Raw genomic sequence first — 7,722 nt, 5'->3', positions numbered from 1 at the left:
CAGGAAGGGACAGGGAATGAAAGCCGAGCTGGTTTTCTTACAGCCACCAGCTCAGTCTGTCAGTCTGAGTCTGACCAACAGTGGTTCACCCAGACTGGAGCTGGATGGTCAAGCCACCCGCCTGTTAGTGCAGAACATGGAAAAGGGGGGTGTCAGAATCCCTGCCCGCACTGACATGGGCCTGGTGGGTGATAGCGAGTTCGAAGACAGTGAACTAGCTATCCCAGTGCTGGGGCAGCTCCCTGAACCCCTAGCAAGGAAAGGGGGGAGCGAGCAGGTGTCCTACACCCACGCCCAGCAAACGATTGTAAACATGCCGATAGAGGGATTCCTCAATCAGGAAGTGTGCAGGGTGGACCTGAACAGTGAGAATGGGGTAACAATCCCAGATCACTCAGGTGCTCCAGATGACCACTCAGCCAAGGGTCAGGCATGGTCCACCGCTGCACCGCCCCCTGCAGGGTTCCTAGAGCACAGGCATGAACAAATCGAAAAAGCAGATGCCCTGGAAATGGAGGAGCAGCATCAGCCGCTGTGTCAGATCTCCCCAGATTTCCAGGATGTTGGTGCCCAAGATGCCACATGGCATACTGAGAAAGACACCATGTACATGCTGCGCCAGCTTAGAAAGGCAACAGTCACTCAGAAGGAGATGACTGGGATCAGCCACCCCAAAAGACTTTTGGGAGGACTGGTTGCTGCCGCCACTGTTGTGCATTTGCTATTTCTGGTAGGTTTGTTTGCTGCAGGCACTCTCACCCTGACTGCCCCAAGAAGGCAGGTGTCAGAGATGCCAGAGGGTAGTGACAGACTGTATCAACAGCAGCAAAAGTTGGAAAGCTTAGGGAAAACCCTACAGGCAACTTCCTATGCAACAGGGTTAAACCTTATCCCCCAACCAGTGGACATGATTGCCGGTGTTATACAGTGGGTTTATGCTTGTGTGCAACAGGCCAGAATGTTGACGCAAGACCTGTTAAGGGAGTTCAGTGCCACTGTAGCCAGTTTAGCCATGGCACAAATCCCAACCCACTTGATTCCACTCTTCTCAGTAGAGGAGTATGTGACATTAACCACCCCATTGCTCGTAGCTCACCCAGAAGGCGATCCAAGATTGAATTTGGTTCCAAATCTTGAGATGGGTATGGCTACCAAAGCTATCCATTGGCTGTGTCTAAATGATTCACCAATGAAGGGTGTAAAGCTACTATCGAGTAGAGGGAGGTCAATGAACCCCATGAAGAGCAGGTGGGAAGTAAATGGCTGGTCAGCACACCACATTTAACTGTCACTATGGCTTGTGACAGGCATGATACAGCTACCACAATGCAGCTACCTAATCAAAACAGTTTCTTGTAAGTTCCAGAGGAGGCCATAGTACAGCATGGTGACTTAACACTGTACGGTCTGGAACCAGACAATATAAGACCAAACTTGAGGTCATGGATGCCTTCAGGTGCCACACTATTGAATTGGATAGAAATCCAAGAAACAGTAAGCCCTGAAGAGGTACAGGTAGTTGAGTTTGCTTTAATGGAACAAACCTCCAAACCACCCTGGCAGGTGCCCAACACAGGTGTTGTGGTTCATCAGGGGGGCTGGGAACAGGAACTGTTGTTATTGTAACACTGCTGCTGGGTAGCTGGATCATGACTGACAGTGTACTCTGAATGCTGTACTCTCACATCAAGATGTACTCTGGGTAGCATGAATGAGTCAAAGGTAGCATGTCAAAAGAAAGGAATTGACTTCTCCCCAAATATCTGCCTACAGAGGTATCAGATACTGACAGTGAACTTCCTGATGTGTAATGCCTAGACTGAGGTGATGTCTCCTACCGTGTTTATACATACTCCAGATGTTATTCATCATGTTTGTTCCCAATGCTGGTTCCGGTATGAATTCTCGAGGAGTAATGTGGACATTTAAGTTTAATGTTCTAATGACAAGGGACATCACTTAACTCTGTTTTGTTTTGAAGGCAACAACGCCTCAGGACCTCGTGACCTTCAAAAAGGGGGGATGTGTAGCGGCAATGCTTGTTAATAAGACAGAATTAAGTGTTGCGGTGCTTTCCCAAATGAGGCCCCATCTCTCTCTTTAGTGGCTGCACCACAGAGAAGCTTTTCATGCAGGCTGATTTAAAGATGTTTTCTTTTGATAAGGGACAGCTCCCAAAGGGGGATGCACTTAGCTAAGCCTGGCTATCATGATCAATGGTCATCCATTAGCGCCTATCTGTCTAGGGAGTGCCAGATGGACATCTGGACTGCATTCCTAAGTGTCAGGAGTAAGTGACTCATATCTCACCTTGATCAACCAATCAGGGACTGGTAGGGCAGAGTAACCCACGTGGGACTCTGATGCCCATGGAACTTTCAGCCAATGAATGAGCTGAAGTTCCTCCAGGTAAAAACAGGCAACACAGAGCTCCAGGAGAATTCTGTGAACTTTTTCGGACAATTCTAAAGGGAATTCAAAGGAGAATTCCAGGGCAGGACAGCCCAGGAGCAGAAGGCTCCCAAGGGCAGGACATTCTCGCAGCGCACCTCCTGACCATCCTGAGACTCAGCCCGGACAACCACGGAACGGCCAGTGTGTCCGAGTGCCAGAACTTTCCTCTGTTCTAAGAGTCTAGAGCGGAGGTTGCCAGAGAGTAACCAGAGGATCCACCCGAGGTTAGCATCAGCAGCAAGCCTCGTGAACAGATCGGAACTGTGGACAGCTGAATCGGTATTCAGAACTGGCGCTTCATCAGGAACGAACCGGTCCTCTTCCTGACCTGCTGGGACCCACAGTAACTTTTCTCCTGAGCACAACTTCGCTAGTTAAAGCCAACACTAACTAGCCGGTCTTCAGAGAGCATCAGCAGCGCACCGTCGCAAGCCGCACAGCACAGCCTGGCACGGAGCCAGAGAGCGCGGATTGGACAGCAACAGCCTGCAACTGTTTCTTTGTGCCTGCAGGAGATCTGAATCCCCACAGATTGGATGAGTATTCAACTTCAATGCATTACAGCTCGAGAATTCAATTGTTATCCCAACCAGTTGATATCAATTTAATTCCTAAGAGTTATGTACTTGTTTTCAGTATCTAATGTAGAAGTTGTAACCAAGTTCACTTTATGAAACGGTCTAAATGAATGATATACTGAACGTATGTCCTCTTGATATATGTAACTCTTCGTAACTGACTGAATATATACCTTTTGTATTCTGATAACCCTCTCGATAAGATCTGTTAGGTTTATATGCATATTCTATGTATTAATAAATGTATCCTCGTGTATTAGTACCTGTGTGTGTGCGTTGTTTGAGTTATATCGCAAGGTTGGATTCTAAAGCCATTAAAAGAATCATTTTGTGATTTACTGCTACAATTAATAATTGTCCCCGTAAATGCCCAAACCCTACAGAACTGGTGCCTTCAGAGAGCACACTACACTAGGAAGACATATGGAGTCGGTTTTTTAAGCTTTATGAATTGGGTTTTCAAAGGCTGGGAGTAGGGCACAAGACATGCGAACGCATAGAGTCATTATCTGCTTCCAGGTGCGAAATGTCGTTTGTGGACACAGAATAGTATATGTCCAAGGCAGCAGGTCCAAGTGATTTAGCATTTTAAAAGTCGCGGGAAAAGCAAAACGGGTGCTTTTCCTTTGTTGCGCAGGCACACGACGACACCGTAGGCGCCAGGACTCGAAGCTTCGCGGGGTGATCTCGACGGCTTTCTAGTCCATCGCCGTAACCACTCGGCCACGGCTGCAGCGTACGCCACTACTGCCGCCACTGCCTTCTTGATATAGTCTAACATAGAGTGCCGGGCGGCGGCAGAAACCTTTTTCAAAGTCGCTTTCCGTTTAACAACAAAAAAAAAACTTTCACAAAATGCATGCTAGCGGACAAACGCACTTCGGAGGACTTAACGGTGGCTTCCAGTTGGAATGATAAAGTCTCCCCGTCCGGTCAGGAAAAGGGAACTTTGTTAGACAGAAAGAAGGAAGTAATAATAACGGAGAATTGTGTGCAAGGATTTTAGAAGCTGCGCAGCCTTGCAGTTTCAATAGCCCTTTTATTCGTGTCAGATGCTGGAATTGCCTTTTTTTTACGCTCTTCCAAATGCGATGTCAACGAAAACAGAACAAAGCACAAAAAACCCTCAAGTCCTGCAGTTGCATAGAATGCCGATACGCGTCCAAGCAGTATTTGACTGCATCCTACCATTGCAACACGGGGCGTATATAGAAACGAAGCGCCCCACCTTCAGAGCAGTCTGCGCCACGAGAACGCCAACGGCTCCTCTGCTCTCCGGGGTGCGGTTGTGACCCCGTAACCTTCAGTGTTGGTGGCAGACAAATGGAGACTAACAGGTGACGTCCTAGGACATGACTACATTGTGTCGCTCAGTGGGGATGGGGACCTCTGCTTGGAAAAGAGTGCGAGGCCCCTTTAGAAAAACATTTTGTTAACAGGCATGTCGCCACAGCCTAAACACCTATAGCTTGCAAAGCGCATGCTATTAGACAGGCACCTCTGCAAGACCTTAAGAGTCTCTTAAACTAGTGATGGTAAGGTGTTCCCAATGGGCGATGTTCGGCTTTCAAATCATCTCTCTGTGGACGCGCTCAGATGCAGCTGTTAAAGGCTTAGAAGCAGCTGACTGTTTCACCACCTAGCTGATCACTGTCAGTCAGGGAGCTCAGAGGTGAAAAGCCTGTCTAAAAGACAATTCACCGTCGATCAGTTCAATGTGTTCCGTACCAGCTCGGCGCACCTGAGATCATCTTGGTTACCGTGTAGCTCAGATCAGTGAGAGCGTGTGTGTGTGTACCACCGTGATTGGATGCCGGACCTTCTCAGGTCACAGTAAACCTTCTGCTGCCTAACTTCCCTAATTTCGGGGATCCCTTTGAAAAAGCAAAGGAAAAATAAACTGGCTTTTCATCAGCGTGATCGACCCCACCCGGTGTGCCCCAGTGGCCTAATGGATAAGGCACTGGCCTCCTAAGCCAAGGATTGTGGGTTCGAGTCCCATCTGGGGTGCTCCTGTTCTCCTTTGAGTGTACGAATGTCCTTGTGATTTGCAAAGCTGCAACCCCACCTTACTCAGTGAGCGTCCCTGCTCTTCTCTCACATACAGTTGTGAAAAAAGCTTTTGTAAACAGCTCTTCGGAATGATGTGGATTTCTGCATGAATGGCTCCTAACATGTGATCTAATCTTTATCTGAGTAATAATAATGAATAAAGATAGTCTGATTTAACAAACAACACACGCCCAACATTTGACATTGCTGTTTCTTTATTGAACAAATGGTTTAAACAATCAAGGTCATTGATGGAAAAAGTACGTGAACCCTTATATTAAGGAACTAGTGGAACCTCCTTTATCGACAAAAACCTCAACCCCAACTTTCTGTAGCGGCCGATCAGACCTGAGCAGCTTTTAGGAGGTATTTTGGCTGATTCCTCTATGCATAACTGTTTCAGTTCATGGATATTTTTGGGATGTCTTGCGCTGAACGGCCTGCTTCAGATCACGCCACAGCACTTCTATGGGACTGGGGTCAGGACTCTTACTTGGCCATCCCAAAATACGGAATTTCTTCTGTTTCAGCCACTCTGTTGTTGATGTACTCCTTTGTTTTTGTCATGTTGCATGAACCGGCGTCTTTTGGGTTTTAGATCACAGGCAGACACCCTGACATTCTGCTGTAGAATTTCCTGATACCACTTGGAATTCATCGGTCCCTCGATGATTGCAAGCCGTACAGCCTCCGCCATGCTTCCCAGTTGGGATGAGGTTTTGGAGTTTGTATGCAGTGTTTTGTTATCTCCAAACATAACGCTGTGCACATTTACCAACATGTTCAACTTTTGTCACATCTGTCCACAGAACATTGTTCCAGGAGTTGCTGTGGAACATCCATGTGGTCTTTAGCAAACTTGAGAGGGGCAGTGGTGGTTTTTTTTGGGGGGGAGAGCAGTGGTTTCCTCCGTGGTGACCTCCCATGATCACCACTCCTGTTCAGATTTCTTCTTATGGTGGACTCATGAACACAGACGTAAGACAAAGTCAACCACCTGTTCGCTAGATCCCATCCCCACTCAGCTAGTCAAAGATTCCCTCGAAGGACTGGCAGGACCTATATTTAGTATGATGAATGCATCCCTTGCGTCAGGCGTTGTACCTCATCAATTTAAGGTAGCGGTTGTTAGACCGCTCCTTAAGAAGTCAAATTTGGATCCCCAAGTTCTTAACAACTACAGGCCTGTCTCAAAGGTCCCATTTCAATCTAAAAGTCTTGAGAGAATAGTTGTGGCCCAACTTCAATCGTCTCTGGATTCAAATAATATACTTGAGAAATTTCAGTCTGGTTTCCGCCCAGGCCACAGAACTGAAACTGCATTAACAAGAGTCGTAAATGAAATTCTCTTAGCTACTGATGCGGGGAATGCAACAGTGCTTGTGCTTCTAGATCTTAGTGCTGCCTTTGACACGGTTGACCTCTCTGTTTTGTCACACAGGCTTGAGTTTGAGGTTGGCTTATCTGGAACCGTCCTTAAGTGGTTTACTTCACATTTAACTCATCGTTTTCGTTCTGTTCAAATATGTAATAATTGTACTGCTTCATCAACGTCACCAGTTCAATTTGGTGATCAGTGACGGGACCAATATTGCTCTCTCTCTCTACATGCTGCTGCTAGGTAGGATAACACAAAAACATAATTTGAACTTTCATTCATATGCTGATGACACTCAAATATACATTTCGTTTACACCAAACGACAACTCTTCTATTATCACTTTAGTTAAATGCATTAATGAAGGAAAGACTTGGATGTGTGAAAACTTTTTGTTACTCAACTCCGATAAAACTGAGGAGCTGTTGATTGGAGGCAACAATACTGATAGGACTACTATAACTTCAGCACTTAACTCAGAGGATTTAAACATTTGCCTCAAAGAGTCAGCACGTAACCTAGGCGTCATATTAGACACAAGGCTCTTAACAACTTGCATTGTTAAGTGCCTTTAGACAACCTTGTTGTGAAAGGCGCTATATAGAAATACATTGAATTGAATTGACAATGTAAAATGTTGTGTGTGTTGTTTGTTAAATAAGACTGTCTTTATTTATCATTATGCCTCAGATGAAGACCAGATCATATTTTAAGAGCCATTCATGTAGAAATCCAGATCATTCCAAAGGGTTCACAAACTTTTTCTCGCAAGCTTGCAACATTCACTCCACAAAGAAAACGGGTCATGAAAGCCGACAGATTTTTCAAAGATTTCAGTACTGATGTCACTCCATGTAACTTTAATGACAGTGCGATGATCAAGGAATGCAGTGGTATCGCGGTGGCTCAGGGGACCGGTTGGGGCTGGCAGCACACGTCAGCATGGCCGAGTGGTCTAAGGCACTGCATTTAGGTCGCAGTCTCCCCTAGAGGCGTGGGTTCAAATCCCACTCCTGACAAAGGGCTCAATTGGTCTTCCTTTCTTTGAGCTTTTTCGAAACAAATCAACACTAATCAAACAGACTGGCAGGTTTTCGACAAGCATCGAGGAGTGGACAGGATGCCCCTTTGGAATAGGGCTCAGAAAATGACGGAGAAGGGAAATTCCGTAAGATCCCACACATTGGAATCTTATTGGACAAATGCTACGTCGTCTCCCGCGTGACAGGCGGGGATACTCACCACTATACTAACATGGAG

The 7,722-nt window shown here is 46.4% G+C and overlaps 2 non-coding genes across 2 annotated transcripts; both read left to right on the top strand.

The window, feature by feature from the left end:
* Positions 1 to 4,969: 4,969 nt before the first annotated feature.
* Positions 4,970 to 5,042, top strand: trnar-ccu (transfer RNA arginine (anticodon CCU)). The gene has a single exon. It is a non-coding gene; the product is annotated as a tRNA-Arg (tRNA).
* A 2,356-nt stretch (positions 5,043 to 7,398) lies between these two features.
* trnal-uag (transfer RNA leucine (anticodon UAG)) lies at positions 7,399 to 7,481 on the top strand. The gene has a single exon. It is a non-coding gene; the product is annotated as a tRNA-Leu (tRNA).
* Positions 7,482 to 7,722: the final 241 nt, after the last annotated feature.

The sequence above is a fragment of the Atractosteus spatula genome, unplaced genomic scaffold, assembly GCF_055471065.1.
Source record: "Atractosteus spatula isolate fAtrSpa1 unplaced genomic scaffold, fAtrSpa1.hap1 Scaffold_8, whole genome shotgun sequence".
Classification (NCBI taxonomy): Eukaryota; Metazoa; Chordata; class Actinopteri; order Semionotiformes; family Lepisosteidae; genus Atractosteus; species Atractosteus spatula.
The sequence above is the reverse complement of the archived record's forward strand: the minus strand, read 5'-3'. Positions and strand labels throughout refer to the sequence as shown.